The 14,232-nt window shown below is 39.3% G+C and overlaps 1 protein-coding gene and 1 long non-coding RNA gene across 5 annotated transcripts in view; both read right to left on the bottom strand.

Moving 5' to 3' along the window:
* BTBD9 (BTB domain containing 9) overlaps nucleotides 1-14,232 on the bottom strand; it is a 417,533-nt gene that overhangs the window by 208,651 nt on the left and 194,650 nt on the right. The window lies entirely within an intron of this gene.
* LOC147580927 (uncharacterized) lies at nucleotides 10,653-14,129 on the bottom strand. Its single transcript, XR_015251212.1, has 2 exons — nucleotides 13,933-14,129; nucleotides 10,653-13,679 (listed from the first exon to the last, which is right to left on the bottom strand). It is a non-coding gene; the product is annotated as an uncharacterized LOC147580927 (long non-coding RNA).

Consider the following 14,232-nt stretch of genomic DNA (forward strand, 5'->3'; position numbering starts at 1 on the left):
ATAGCCACTAGGATGTCTATCAACAAAAATTCTGGTAATACAAGCGTCAGTCAGGATGCTGAAAAGTAAGAGCCATCACACACTAATGGTGGGGATGAATGTATAATGGTGCAGCTGTCAAAAACAGTCTGGAGGCTCTGGAGGGGCTCAGTCAGTTCAGTATCGACTCTTGATTTCGGCTCTGGTCATGATCTCAAGGTCCTGAGACTAAGCCTGCTCCCCCTCCCTCTCCCTCTGCCCCTTCTCTGCTATCTCTCTTTCTCCAAACACACACACACACACACACACACGGTCTGAAAGTTCCTTAAAAAGTTACACATAGAGTTGGCATATGACCTAGTAGTTCCACTGCTAGGTCTATGCTCAAGAGAAGTGAAAACATATGTCCACACAAAAAGTTGCACATGAGTGCTTATAGCAGCATTATGCATAACAGCTAAAAGGTGAAAACAAGCCAAACATCAAAAACTAACACGTGGGGTAAATAAAATAGTATACATCCATACAATGGAACATTACTCTGCCATAAAGAAGAACGAGGTACTGAAACATGCCACAACACAGATGAACCCGATAAACATTATGGCAGGTGGTAAGTAAAAGGAGGCAGACACAAAAGGCCACATATTGCATGAAATACGTGAACTATCCAGACCAGACAAGTTCATAGAGACAGAAAGTAGATCACTGGTCGCCAGTGGGGGGAAAGGCTAATGGGAAGTGGCTGCTTATGGGTGTGGGGTTTGTTCTGGGGGTGATGAAAATGTTACATTAGATAGTGGTGATGGTTGCACAACCTTCTGAATGTTGCCGCACAACTAGAACCCACTTAATTGTACACTGTAAAATGGTGGCTTGTATGATATGTGAATTGTATCTCAATAAAAAATAAATTTAAAAAAGGTAAGCTAATCTAGATCTATTCCTTTACAGCACTAGACTGCTGGGCAGACTTACAGAATAACCCTCTTCTTTTAACATAGAACAGTTCTGTGAGTCTTGAATATTTTTTAAAAAATTTAAGTATTTTTTAATAATTTTTTAACGGTTACTTATTTTTGAGAGAGAGACAGAGTGTGAGCTGGGGCGGGGCAGAGAAAGAGAGGGAGACACAGAATGCGAAGCAGGCTCCAGGCTCTGAGCTGTCGGCACAGAGCCCGATGCGGTGCTCGAATCCATGAATGTGAGATCGTGACCTGAGCCGAAGTCAGCCACTTAACTGACTGAGCCCCCCAATTTTTTTAAGTATTAAATTCTATCCCCAATGTGGGGCTCAAACTCACGACCTTAAGATCAAGAGCCACATACTCTACTGACCAAGCCAGCCAGGTGCCCCAAGCCTTGAGAATTTTAAAACAGCATCAGGCCCGGTTGGGGAAACTCACTAGACAAAGGAACAGGAGAGACAAATCTGCATCTGCATCTCATCCAGCACAATTCCAAAATGGAGGACGCATTTATTACTGACAGCATAGCTAGGACAACGAGAGAAGAGGCAGACGTTTAAAAACTGAAAGCTTCAGCCCAAAGCAAGTCAATAAAAGAAGAGAAAGCAAAGCCCCACACTACTAAACACACATGCCTTGGTCTGCCTGGCACGCAAGGGGTATCATGCTGCCAAAAACCAAATTCAAAACAAATACCAAGATTCTGGGGAGGGCAAAGCTCAAACAAGCAAAAAGCATTTCTAGTTGTTACCAGCAGATAAGGGAAAATAAACAGATGTGTTTCATTCTGGGCTTGTTATTATCAAATTTGCCCTGGCCAGCAAAGCAGGGGATAAAAGTGGGGCTGTTCAATACAGGTGAAAACGTAGGGCTCAGCTCCGGGTGGCCCTCACCTGAAGCGCTTTCTACGTCCATTAATTCTCTCAGGAAAGAGGCAAATTCAGAATTCTCTTCAGAGTAGAGCCCTGGCCCTTTCTTTTCAGTGTTTTAAAATTCATACTGGGAAGTGGCTGAGGCAGGAAATATTAGTATAATCACTGAGGCTTTTAGTGCTTATTGTCAATCGTTACAAAGCGATCCTTGTCAGATTCATACCTCTAAACAACCAGAAGAAATCAAAGTCGCAGTGTGAGAGTTTCAGGAACAAATACAAAACTGCCTGATGGTTGTGGCTTTGGCTTGGCACAATTCTAGGAATGAATGGTGATCTCTGGCTTCTGTCCAGAGCACTAAATAGAAAGTCTTTGTCTGAGGGAGGGCCCATCCCCTCACAACTGACCTGGGCAAAGCTGTCACTACATGTGTATCACTCGCTTTGAACCTTTTTAAGAAAACAGATGCCCTATAACTGAAGATAATTTTGAAATTGGCACAACACTTAAAAAAAATAAATCCAATTGGACAGTTGTTGTAGGGCTCCTGCCAACTTCTGGTTTCTTGCCATGGAGAGTAATGATTCCTGTCAGTCACTTAGAAAAAGAATAGCTTCTAGAAAAGCCAAATCGCTATGACCTAAAAAACAGCAACCCTGCATCAGCACATAAAAACTTATAGGAAGTTGGAAGTCTGAAAAATCGGATTCAAATTCAGAAACTTAATCTCTGTTCCAGTACTGAAGCTGTAATGAGAAGTAAGCTCTGGCAAAAACACATACTAGCCATTTTATTGGTGCTATTGTTAAAAAAAAAAAAAAAAAAAAAGAAAGAAAAAGGAAGGAAGGAAGGAAGGGAACACACAGCTAGTGTTGCATTCCCAGTGCAAATGATACATTGTTTTGTGACTGCACCTTCAAATTATTTTAACCCGATTTGTTCTTTGATTTCTAAAAGCCAAATGTCCTCAAATAAGTAGAAAGGAGTGCAATCAGGAAAAGTAGCCATAAAGCCTACTCGAATTTCTTCGTTAATCATAAATATTCTAATATTAAAATAATAAACAATTTAGCACTTAGACTAATTCTACAAGTCACGTGTGTGCAACACTTACAAACTGAATTGCTAAAGAGCCTCTGGAGGATTAGTTGGTGAAGTGTGGAGATGTTGGGGGGTGGTGGTGAAATATGGGAGCTTCAGAGCTCAGTAATAGTGGTAAGAATGTCAACAGGCATTGGCACCAGCAAAGAGATGTGTAAGTAAGCTACCCTTCAAATGGGCTAAATTTTAGGCCTCTCAACCCAGAATCTGAGCTTCTATCCAACAGGCCGTCATAGGTCCTTAGGTGAAGGATAGGAGAAGATAAGGAAACAAATTCTTTGCAGTTCAGAAGGAGGGGGACCTAGCACCTTTTTACAAATCTTTGGCTCCAACAGAGCTCTAACATTTTAGAGTCCCCAAAAGAGAAACTATGTGGAGTATCAGCACAGGCCAAAGGCGAAATTCTTTGCCAAGTTGTAAGTACTGTTGACATTTTGATCTATAGTCTGAGAACTGATAAAAAAAAAAAAATCTCCAAATTCTACTATCAGCAACTTTATCAGCAAGTCCCACGTCACACTGTATAGGAATATACATACATTACCATTCCATTAAATTTCTTGTCAGAATTGGCACTTGGAAAGGAATCTTAGATTAGGGAATTAAATTTTCTTACAGTAAGGACTTGGCATTCCCAATTCCACAGAGTTTGGTGGGAGTACAAAAGACTGGGAAAGTAGTTTTCTGATACCCTTACCCTCAAAAACAGTGTCAGAAGATTAAAGGACCGATCCTGGGTGTGTGATCTCATTATGACACTGGGATAAATTAAAGTTTCTAAATGCATCATATCGTCTGAAATCAATAATCGCCCTGGTGAGGGAGGAAAGACAGGTACTTTCAACACCTTGCTCAAGGAAACTCAGTGACCGGTCTGAGAAGGATTCACACAGCTAATAAAGGACAGAACCAGGTCCTGAAATGAAGTCTTCAGAGTCCAAATTCCTTGTTCTGGTCCCCCTACCTGACTGACTTCTGTAAACAAAGACACAAATATAACCAGTGGTGTAGAGATGGGAATGAACAAGAATAAAAATCTGTGTTGCATCTGAGGGTAATTCTCAGATTTTGATTTTATTTTCCTACAAGTCTGGAAGATTATTTGATGACCACACTCTAACTGTTTAAACTTTTATTTTCATTTTGAATCCGACTTGCAACACATCTGTTGATCACATAATGAAACAAAATTGCCAGAGATTAAGCAATGAGTTGTTTTCAGTAAATTTCAACATTGTGTTCTCAGTCCAATTCAAATGGTAGCTTTCAGAATGAGCCCAAATTGAAAGATCACTTCTGAGCAATAAGGGAGGAAGCTCTTTTGGTGGGGCATCAGTTTTGAATTCCGGTTCTTTGAAATTTTATGTTCAATTCTTTATCAGGTATGTTTACCCTTTCTCACGTCTGTGCACAAGACTGGCTGTGTGCGAATCCGGCTAAGGAGTTCGATCAGTTACTGTTGTTCCTGTGTGCAATCTGTAGTATCCGCTTGAGTAGTGTGGTGGGGTTTTGAAGAATTCTGGTTATGCATTTAAAGTCATTCTGTCAATGTGCTAGACTTCAGTTCTAATTTAGAAAAGGGATTTAGCTTGGGTGGTTAAATGTGGGTAAGTATGCAGGATAAAATCCGTTCAGGGATTGTTTTCAACAAAAAGCAAAATACTATCTCATTTTGCCAAGGTGTTTTCACAATGTTTTCCTATGTTAATGGCTACAAGGATGATCAATAGGAAACCTTGAAAAAACTATGCAAATGATCATCAGACCTGGATTTAATTAGAAAATGAACAAAATCAATGATGCCTGTCTACCCATCCAGATACATTCAAGAATCCTTGCATTCAAGAACTTGCATGGGCCTCTCTGATGGATGATCAGATGTATGATCAAAAGAAAGCTGCTTTATGCTTTCTTTTTGGAGATAATGGATTTTTTTTCTCCAGAAAAGGAGTACCAATGAAACAGTTAATATATAACCTGAAAGTAAGCTTTTTTATTTATTCGCACTTGAAGGCCGTGACTTCAAATCATAGCATCTAAGTAGTGAGTAGACATGATTCCCTGAGGTGGCCCTACAGACAGCAGTAGCCAACTTGTGTCACTGCCACCTGTGACTCACTCTCTCCAAAGGCCATCCCTGCCATGTACTTTCTGTTGTCATAATGCAGTATGAGTGACAATGCAACATCTTATCCATTTTCCAACTTAAAAAAAAATGTTCTCACATCTCTTATTCCTTCTGCCCACTTATTCTAATGCCTGAAGGTTAAATGCATTGGAAACTTGGAAGAATCCAAAGCTTTGTAATGCAGATAGGGCAAGAGGTCCACCAAGGTTTGTTTTTCTTCTGCCTGGGTTGAAACAGTTCTAAGACATTCATACCTTAGCCCCTGTCAAGAGACGCAGTCTGAGGGTCATTATGGCTGCATATTGGCCTAATAAGAAAAATTCCTGAAAAATCATTTAACATACGAGCTAGAAATACTCCAAAGAAAATAGCTTTTGACTAGAATCCACAAAGGAAAAAAAAGAGATCTATACAAAAAAGAGGCAACAGTTTCTGTTATTTCCTAAGTCTTGGCTGCCAACAAACAGGACTTCCAAATTACTTTTGTCTATATCCCTCTTTCTCTGCCACTAAGGCTAAAGATAGGCATTTCTTCCATTCCGCCCTCAGTCCATTCTGCGCACACACACAGCCTAAAGCAAGGACCAAGAGAGAAAGTGGTATGAAATTCAACTGCTTTAGGTACTATTGCAGGCACTAGTGCTAGAGAAAAATAGATACCCAGACAACTCTCCAAAGAGAAATATCTGGTGGCCTAGACTGTGAAGTTAATTACCTTAATTCCTTAAGCAAGTTTAATTTGCAACACCATGGCATTACTTTCAGAAGATGGTCTACACAGGTCTAAGAGGTATTAATTTGTTTTGAAATGAAGGATAATGCATAAGGTAGAGACTAGCCAGCAGTTGCCTTAATTTTAATTTTTAATCTGTAAAAATATTTCTAAAATACACAGAAACAGATACTTGTGACTCTACCTTACTTTTCTGCTTACAAATTTCTTTAAAAGGCTATCTCTAGAATATGTGTGTGTGTGTGTGTGCGCGCGTGTGCGCGCGTGTGTGATTTCCAGAGTATAAAGCCAAAAGCAAGGCATAACTCAAACTAATTCACCTAGTCATCTCCTTACAGTGAACCCAATTCCATAATTACTAAGTTCTGAAGCTAAACTATTACATTTTCTGGGCTATAACGCATCACTGAGTTTTTATTTTAAAACACTGCCATTTTCTTTGCATTTTCTAAGAAATTGATGACTTAAAAAATACTGATGGTTTTATTTGAATATTTCTGTGTATCTGATAAAGTCGAAAACATCTATCTTTCTGTCTTAGAATTAGAAAGAAATTTAGCCAATGAAACAGTCTCAAAAACTTAAGTTTTTCTAGTTCCACAAAACTGAAAAATTGTGCTACACAGGATTTAAAAACAGTTCTAAACATTTCTATCACTGATAAGGCATAAAAATGTTACTTGGTCCTGTATCTAGTATGAATTAAATGTCTTAAAAGAGGTAGTTCATTAGAAAATGTTATTAAATAACTAACTCAAAGATGCAACAGTGAAAATGTCATTTCATGAAATCATCAATGATGAACGAAAGTGGTTCCGAGCATGTATTTCCAGCCCAACCTCTTTCTCTTGAGACTGCCTGCCTGCACTGAACTCTTCAAAGCTCTTCAAATTCAGCCTGGCCCAAACTGATGGGCAACATGTATAAGAAAGAACATGGCATAAAAGTAGATTTGAACAAATGGTTAAGACATTCTATGTTCCTGGAGAGGAAGACTCAAAATCATAGGATATCCCTATTCCCTAATTCCTAACTTGTAACATCCCAACAAAAATACCATCAGTCCCCTCCCCCCTGAAATGACTAGTTAATTAAAAGGCTAATTTGGAAGGATGATCAAGCAAGAAAGGCCAGGAAAAACCTTGAAAAAGAAGAGCAGATATTACAACACGTTATAAAGCCTCTATAAATAAAGTAATGTGGTCTTGGCACATGAATAAACAGCTCAGTCGAATGGAGGAGAAATCCAAGACACAGGATCAAATTAATTGTACATGAAAATATATACATACTTTACAAAGGAGTTAACATCTCAGATCAGGGCTTGGAAAAGACTGACATTTTTGGTAAATAGTTTCGGGTTAGCATTCTTCACATCGTACATGAGGATAAGTTCCTAATAAATCAGAGATTTAAATATAAAAAAATGAAAAAATATTAAGTATTAAAGAAAATGGGTAAATCGCTCCACATCCTTGGAGTGGAGAAATGTTTCCTAAGGGACTCAAAATCCAGAAGTAGAAAGAAAGAAAGCTAGTAAATTTGACTACATAAAAACAAACAAAATTGTACACAGTGAAAAGACAAAAAACTTCCAAAAAACCTCCATATACAAAACAAAAAGTACAAATAACAAAATGAGAAAAAATATCTGTGTAACTCCTATCACATACACAGGTTAATATTCCTAATGCATAAAGAACTCCTAAAATTAAAGAACTAAAGCTTGTGCCGAAAACTGGGAGAGAGAACTGAGCAGAGTTCACAGAATTGTCAAGCATCCCTGAAACATGAAATTATGCTCAACTTCCCTCCCCTTAAGAGAAGTAAAGATCTCTCGTCAGCTAGATTTCCAAAAGCTTGAAAAACATACTCTGTTGGCAATGTTGTGGGGGAAACCAGCCTCTCATGTATCGCAGGTTGGATCTGCATTTGAGGGAAGGGATGAGGTCCTACCACTGTGTGACAGGGTACTATGGAATCGGCATGCCATTTGCACTATGTAAAAAAGTCCACAGTTGGAAATTTTGTACACTGCCTTAGAGATTCTCAATCCAGCCTGCTGCATATATATAGCTGTACATGATGGGTGTGTACAACACCACAGGGGGACTTTCACATGGCTATTCAAACTGGTGCCCATTGGAGCTGTTCAATATATAGCCCTGCTACCAAGTACCTAACCCTTAGGAAATCATTTCTTCCTACCAAACTCTTATTTTGATTCAAATTAAGTTTTTTCCTTTCTTCCTCACCTCCCTCTCCTTCCTTTTTTCTTTTCATTTTCTTAATGACTCCCTCAAGGAGGACAATAACAACCCTCTTCTCAAAAGCATTCTGTATCAAAGTTAGACCCCTCTCTAACCATATGGCCTGAACTAGGAATGGCAAACTGTAATGTCCATGTGGGTGTCATGGGCAGAGGGCAAGGAAGGGCATACTGGAGAACATACACTTCTCTTCAGTGTAGCCAAGGGGGATTGACAAAGTTTCCTATTTTTCAAGAGCAGCTAGGGATTTGGATCTTTTATGGGAAATTCCCCAATTTTTAAGTTAACATCCAATTCAGACTTCTTTACATTGTACGGGTCAAGCAAAAATGCCACTGTTTAGACCTCCAGTTTGTAAGCTCTATTTTAAATGTTTTTGAACGGGGCTTATTTTTTAACTGATTCATCATCTGGTTGCTCTTCTCTAAAGCAGCCGGGTAGACATCATTTGTCCAAATGCAGATCAGAAGGGGACATAATTTTCTACGAATGTGACAGGACTGGTGCATTGTGTGACATCTTAGTTTTACATGTCATTTTCCTATAGAAGCATTCTAGAATCTCAGTCTTTAAAAAAATAAAAATGAAGTAGTGCATCATCCTGTGTTGGGACTTTCCCACAGTCACAAAACTAATTTTTTTCCTGTAAGAGTTTGGATTAGAAGCCAGCTGCTTTGATGCCTGATTCAGGCCCTCTGTCTCACTGACTTACTGTGTGATTTTTGAGAAGCTCCCTATGCATAAAACGGGAATAATAATATAGTATCTACTTAATGGGGCTGTTGTGAAAACTGAATGATTTGATACATATCAAGTGTTCTGCACAATGTCTGGCACATAAATTTATCAAAGCGACTAATGCTATCAATGTACCTATGTCAACTTTATGCACATTTAACAATTATACAATACAGAATATCCCCAAAAGGTTCACCAAAGTTCAGATGTTACATTTATTATCTCTTTTGGTTTGTGGCCTACCAGTGAAGGAGACTTAACAACTGACAAAATTTGCTATTTGCAAAAATAGTCATTGCTATTCAGTGCCTAGTATTTGTCAAGGTGCTTATTTTAAGTGGATTGTTTGATGATATGTTGTAGTATCTTCCTTGCTATCTGGAATAGGAAGACATCTGTAATTACCAGGGTCATCCAAAAGCAATTCTCCAGTTTTTTACAGCTGTCTTTTGTGCTCCCTGGCATCTCAAAAATAATAGCTAATACTGGCTCTACCAATACATTTCACTAATTCTTTGAATCATACAGGATGCAAGTCACAGGGCCCTGCTGTTATGAAGTCATCATTTTTTCCCAACCATTTATTATTTAAAAAAAAAAAAACTTTTCTCAGACCTATATCCTCCCTCTAGCTATTGCCCTTTCTCTTTTCCGTCCTTCATATCAATCCATACTTTCCTTTTTCCCATGCATTCCTCAGTGTGCCGCCATTGCTCTTCTGCCCCCACCACTTCACAGGACTTGTTCAGGTATTTTTCAGTCTGCTGACTGCTGGGCATTCTTTTGTGACACCATTCTTTCCTTTTATTCTTCTCCTCTTCTTTCTATGTTCCTCATCAGTACCTTCCTCTTTTATGCATGGCTGTTTTCCTTTAGTTTGTTCCTTAAACACAGGTGTTATCCAAGATATCACCTGGCCTTCTCTTGTTTTTACTCTGTAGACCTATCCTAGGCAATCTCACCCAAAATCATGACTTCAGCTACTATTCTTAAACTAAGAACACCCAAATTAATCATTTCTAAGCTCCAAACCCACACTTCCAACTGCCTACTGGACATTTCCGCTGTAAGGTTCCATGGGGGACTTTAACCCACAAACATCTAAGATAGCAATCATCAACTCAATGCTCCCACCACAGAAACTTTTTCCTTTTCCAACACAGCAATGGTACCACTATCTACATAGGCATTTATGGTAGGCACAACAGGTAGGTAGCCCTGTTCTCAAAGATGTCCATGTCCTAATCCCCAAAACCTGTGAACAGTCCAGGTTACTGGCAAAGAGGAATTAATGTTGCTAATCAACTAACCTTGAGATAGGGAAATTACACTGCATTATCTGGGTGGGAAAATAAAGTCTAAAAGGTCTTTAAAGAAGGTAGAGATCCAAAGTCAGAGGGATGTGATAGGAGAAAGAATCAACCAGCCATTTCTGGCTTTGAAGATGGAAGGAGACCATGAGTCAAGGAACCCAGGAATGTGGGCAATCTTAAGAATCTGGAAAAAGACTGAAATAATAATAATAGCAAAAATAATAAATTAATAAAAAGGCTTCTCCAATAGAGGCTCCAGAAGGAAATGAAGCACTGGTGACACCATGATTTTAGTCTGGTGAGACCCATTTCAGACTTCTGACTTCCAGAACTGTAGGGCAATAAATTTGTGCTGTTTTTGAGCCATTAAGTTTGCGGTAGTTTGTTACAGCAGCAATAGGAAACTAATGCAGCACCCAAGGCAGAAGGTAGAGTTACTCTCTAAGTATTATTGATGTATCATCTAATAACTTTCAAATCTAATTCCTCTTCTTCATCCCCATTACCACCATATCATCTTATTTTGTCAGATGATGATCATAGTTTCCCACTGTTTTTGGTTTGGTAGTCTCATCCAATTTCATTCCTATCCACTGATACTTGTTGCCTGCTAGAGGAGTTCTAAAACAAACAAACAAACAAACAAACAAACAAACAAAACAAAAAAAAGCATCCCTTCCTTCATCATATTTCTTCAAATACTTTATCAATGACTTCAGGACCAAGTTCAAATATCCTAGCAGAGCCTATGAAGCCCTATCAGAACATTGGCTATACGGGACATTAAAATATTGCTGCAGGCTAAACATTGCTAGAAACATAAAGAGATGGAGGAAAACTACACTTTAGAGAATTCCAAAGTACCAAGCACTGTATGAGGTTAGAAGCAAACACTGGGATATGGGAAGGCTGGGGAGGGGTGAAAGTCCCTAGGGGTAGTCCTGAGTGGCACAAACAAATGTTGAACTGCCATCTAAGAAAGGCCTATCCCTTTAACTTCAGAACATGACCAGAAAGGCTCTGCAATTTGGGACCCAGTCACCAGAGCACTTGCTCAGCCCCTTTCTTCTATAGCCCTCAGTATCTCTAAAGTACTATTAAACAATACTTCTAAAAAGGGAACCAAGTAATTTGTCTGCTCAAATCTGGGGAGCTATGTTCTCTCTCATCACCTGTGGCTCTATCTGCAACACCCAGGTTCTGCTCAAGCACCTTATGTGTCTGTAAGGGCAGCTCCTAAGAGGTAGAGCTTGAGTTAGCCCCACCTGCCTGAGTTATGTGCCCCCTGTCAACTCTTACACTGCCTGGGACATTCTCTACTGTTGCATGCAACTCATTGAGATATAAGGGTTAACTGCTTTTTCATCCATTTCCTCTGCCTAGAATGTAACCTCTCTGAAGGTGAGCCTTTGTCATATTTACCTCTGTGTCCCAGTACCTAATAAAGTATTGACAAATAACTGGTAGTCAAACATTTGTTGATAAATCAGTATACGAATATTAGTTTTAGTTGACTTTTTCATTTTCCCACAGTATGAGTAACATTTGTTTTCAGTAACTGATTATCACAACTTACATTTTCCCAAAGGGGAAGATGGAAAAAAAAAAAAAAAAAAGGAAAACCTTTTAAAAGTCATTTATCAGCTTTCTACCATGGGAAAAGAAAGCAGCTGAACAATGTACCCTCGAACTCTTGCCTGCTATAACTGAAGAATGTTTTTTTCTATTATCATTTATGTCTTTGCTTATGGCCCATAAAGAGTCAGATTTAACTGCATTGAAATTTTAAGGGAAAAATATAAAGGATCTTGATGAAACAAAAGTGTTGGTATGAGATGAGCCTTCCAAGGGAAATAAATTACACAAAATCACTCTTTCTGACTCTAATATACGGAGAAATACGTTTAGGGTTGCACAACTATCATGTAAATGTGTTATGGTCCAGATGCAGAAATTGGCCTAATTGTATATAAGACTGTCCATTTACAGAATGGTCTGGACTTCTCTACACAATTGAATTCTGGTCCTTTTTCTCTCTTGAGCTCTACCACTCCCAACACCTCCTACCCTACCCCTAAAAAGAGGAGAGGAAAAGGAGGTAGGAGGAAGAGAGAGTGAACGTGTGTATGAGTGCAGTGGGCGAACTAAAGTTTCCTGGCTGCTATATGAAATCCTCAGGAAAATCCCCAAATGAAGCCAAAACTGTTCCAGGTTCCTCTAGAATAATGATTTTCCTCCTTATGGCAGTATTTCTCATCATACTTTTCATTACCATCCCTCCTAAGGAGCTGTTGTAGACTTTTTTTCCTAATTATCCTCACCCCCAGTGAAATTTTAGTAGCACAACGATCTATTTATTTATGTACTGCATATACATCTGTGTTTTATACATAAGAGTAAGATTTTTTTGACCCTGAGAGACAATCTTCACCCCTGTGTATAATATCCTCCCTTGATGAGAATGCATGAGGGTGTGAACATGGTAACCCCTGTTCTTAAGCAAGGTGGGCCAAAGATCACTAAACCCATTCTTATAAAATAGCCATGTGTTTGCATTTGAGGAAAATTAGTGTGATGAATTTCAGATATGGAACTTGCCTTTATATAGGAATACTACTGGTATGCATTTCGTAATCTTCTTATGTGGCAATCCTATCTCTTTACTTAATACGTGGGATAGAGCCCTATGTTCTCTGCTCTCCCTCCCACCATCCTGATGCCCCAAGGGGGATTCTGTTTATGGGACATTAGGAATAGATTTAATTTTTGTCTGCAATTTCTGTTCCCAAAAAGTTCTACAGAAAAGGGTCAAGACATCCTTTCCACTTGCTGATTATTTGTTTTTGGGAGGTTGGCTATGGGCAAAACATTCCATATCCATTCCTATTACCCAGTAAACCCCATTAGTTCTAGGGTACTGGGATTTCAAGTTCTTGAAGAATCCTACTTTTCCATGATGAATGTATAAGCAAAATGGGGCATATCTATACGATGGAATATTATTTGGCCATAAAGAGGAATGAAGTACTTATCAGTGCATGTATCATGCTACATCATGGATGAACCATGAAAACAGGCTGAGTGAAAGAAGTCACTCACAAAACACCACATATTTTATGATTCCTTTTACACGAAATATTCAGAGCAGGCATATCTAGAGATAGAAAGATTAGTGATTGCCTGAAGCTGGGGTTGGGGGTGGAGATGGGGAAATGGGGAGGGTGATAGCTAAAGGGCATGGAGTTCCTTTTGAGGGCAATAAAAATGTCATAAAAATAATTGTGGTGATAGTTGCACAACTCTTGTGAATATACTTAAAGCACTCAATTGTATACTTTAAGTGGTAAACTGGTATGTGAATTATATCTCAATAACAAAAAAAGAGGTAGTGCTTGTAATTTAGAAATGTTTGGAAATCACATTTATGAGACCCTCTGATCAGTCCCTTTCTTCTTTGTCTAAAATTTCAAATTCATGGTAATTAAAAGAATCAGAGTATGATGTACTCCAGAAAACAGAGAAAATGTACATTTTAGAAGACTCTAAAATAAGGGCTCAGAAGAATTAAGAGGGGCACCTGGGGGGCACCTGGGTGGCGCAGTCGGTTAAGCGTCCGACTTCAGCCAGGTCACGATCTCGCGGTCCGTGAGTTCGAGCCCCGCGTCGGGCTCTGGGCTGATGGCTCAGAGCCTGGAGCCTGTTCCCGATTCTGTGTCTCCCTCTCTCTCTGACCCTCCCCTGTTCATGCTCTGTCTCTCTCTGTCCCAAAAATAAATAAACGTTGAAAAAAAAAATTTAAAAAAAAAAAAAAAAAAAAAAAAGAGGGGCACCTGGGTGGCTCAAGTTAGTTAGGTATGTGATTCTTGATTTCAGATCATGTCATGATTTCCCAGTCATGAGATTGAGTTCTGTGTCATACTCCATGCTGGGCTCTGGGCCTGGAGTCAGCTTAAGATTCTCATTCTCATTCATACTCTCTCTCTCTCTCTCTCTCTCTCTCTCTCGCCCTGCCCCCCCCCACTGCCCCTCCCCCACTCATTCTCTATCTTTAAAAAAAAAATTTTTGGGGCGCCTGGGTGGCGCAGTCGGTTAGGCGTCCGACTTCAGCCAGGTCACGATCTCGCGGTCCG

The sequence above is a fragment of the Puma concolor genome, chromosome B2 (assembly GCF_028749965.1).
Source record: "Puma concolor isolate L17-30 chromosome B2, mPumCon1.1.hap2, whole genome shotgun sequence".
Lineage (NCBI taxonomy): Eukaryota > Metazoa > Chordata > Mammalia > Carnivora > Felidae > Puma > Puma concolor.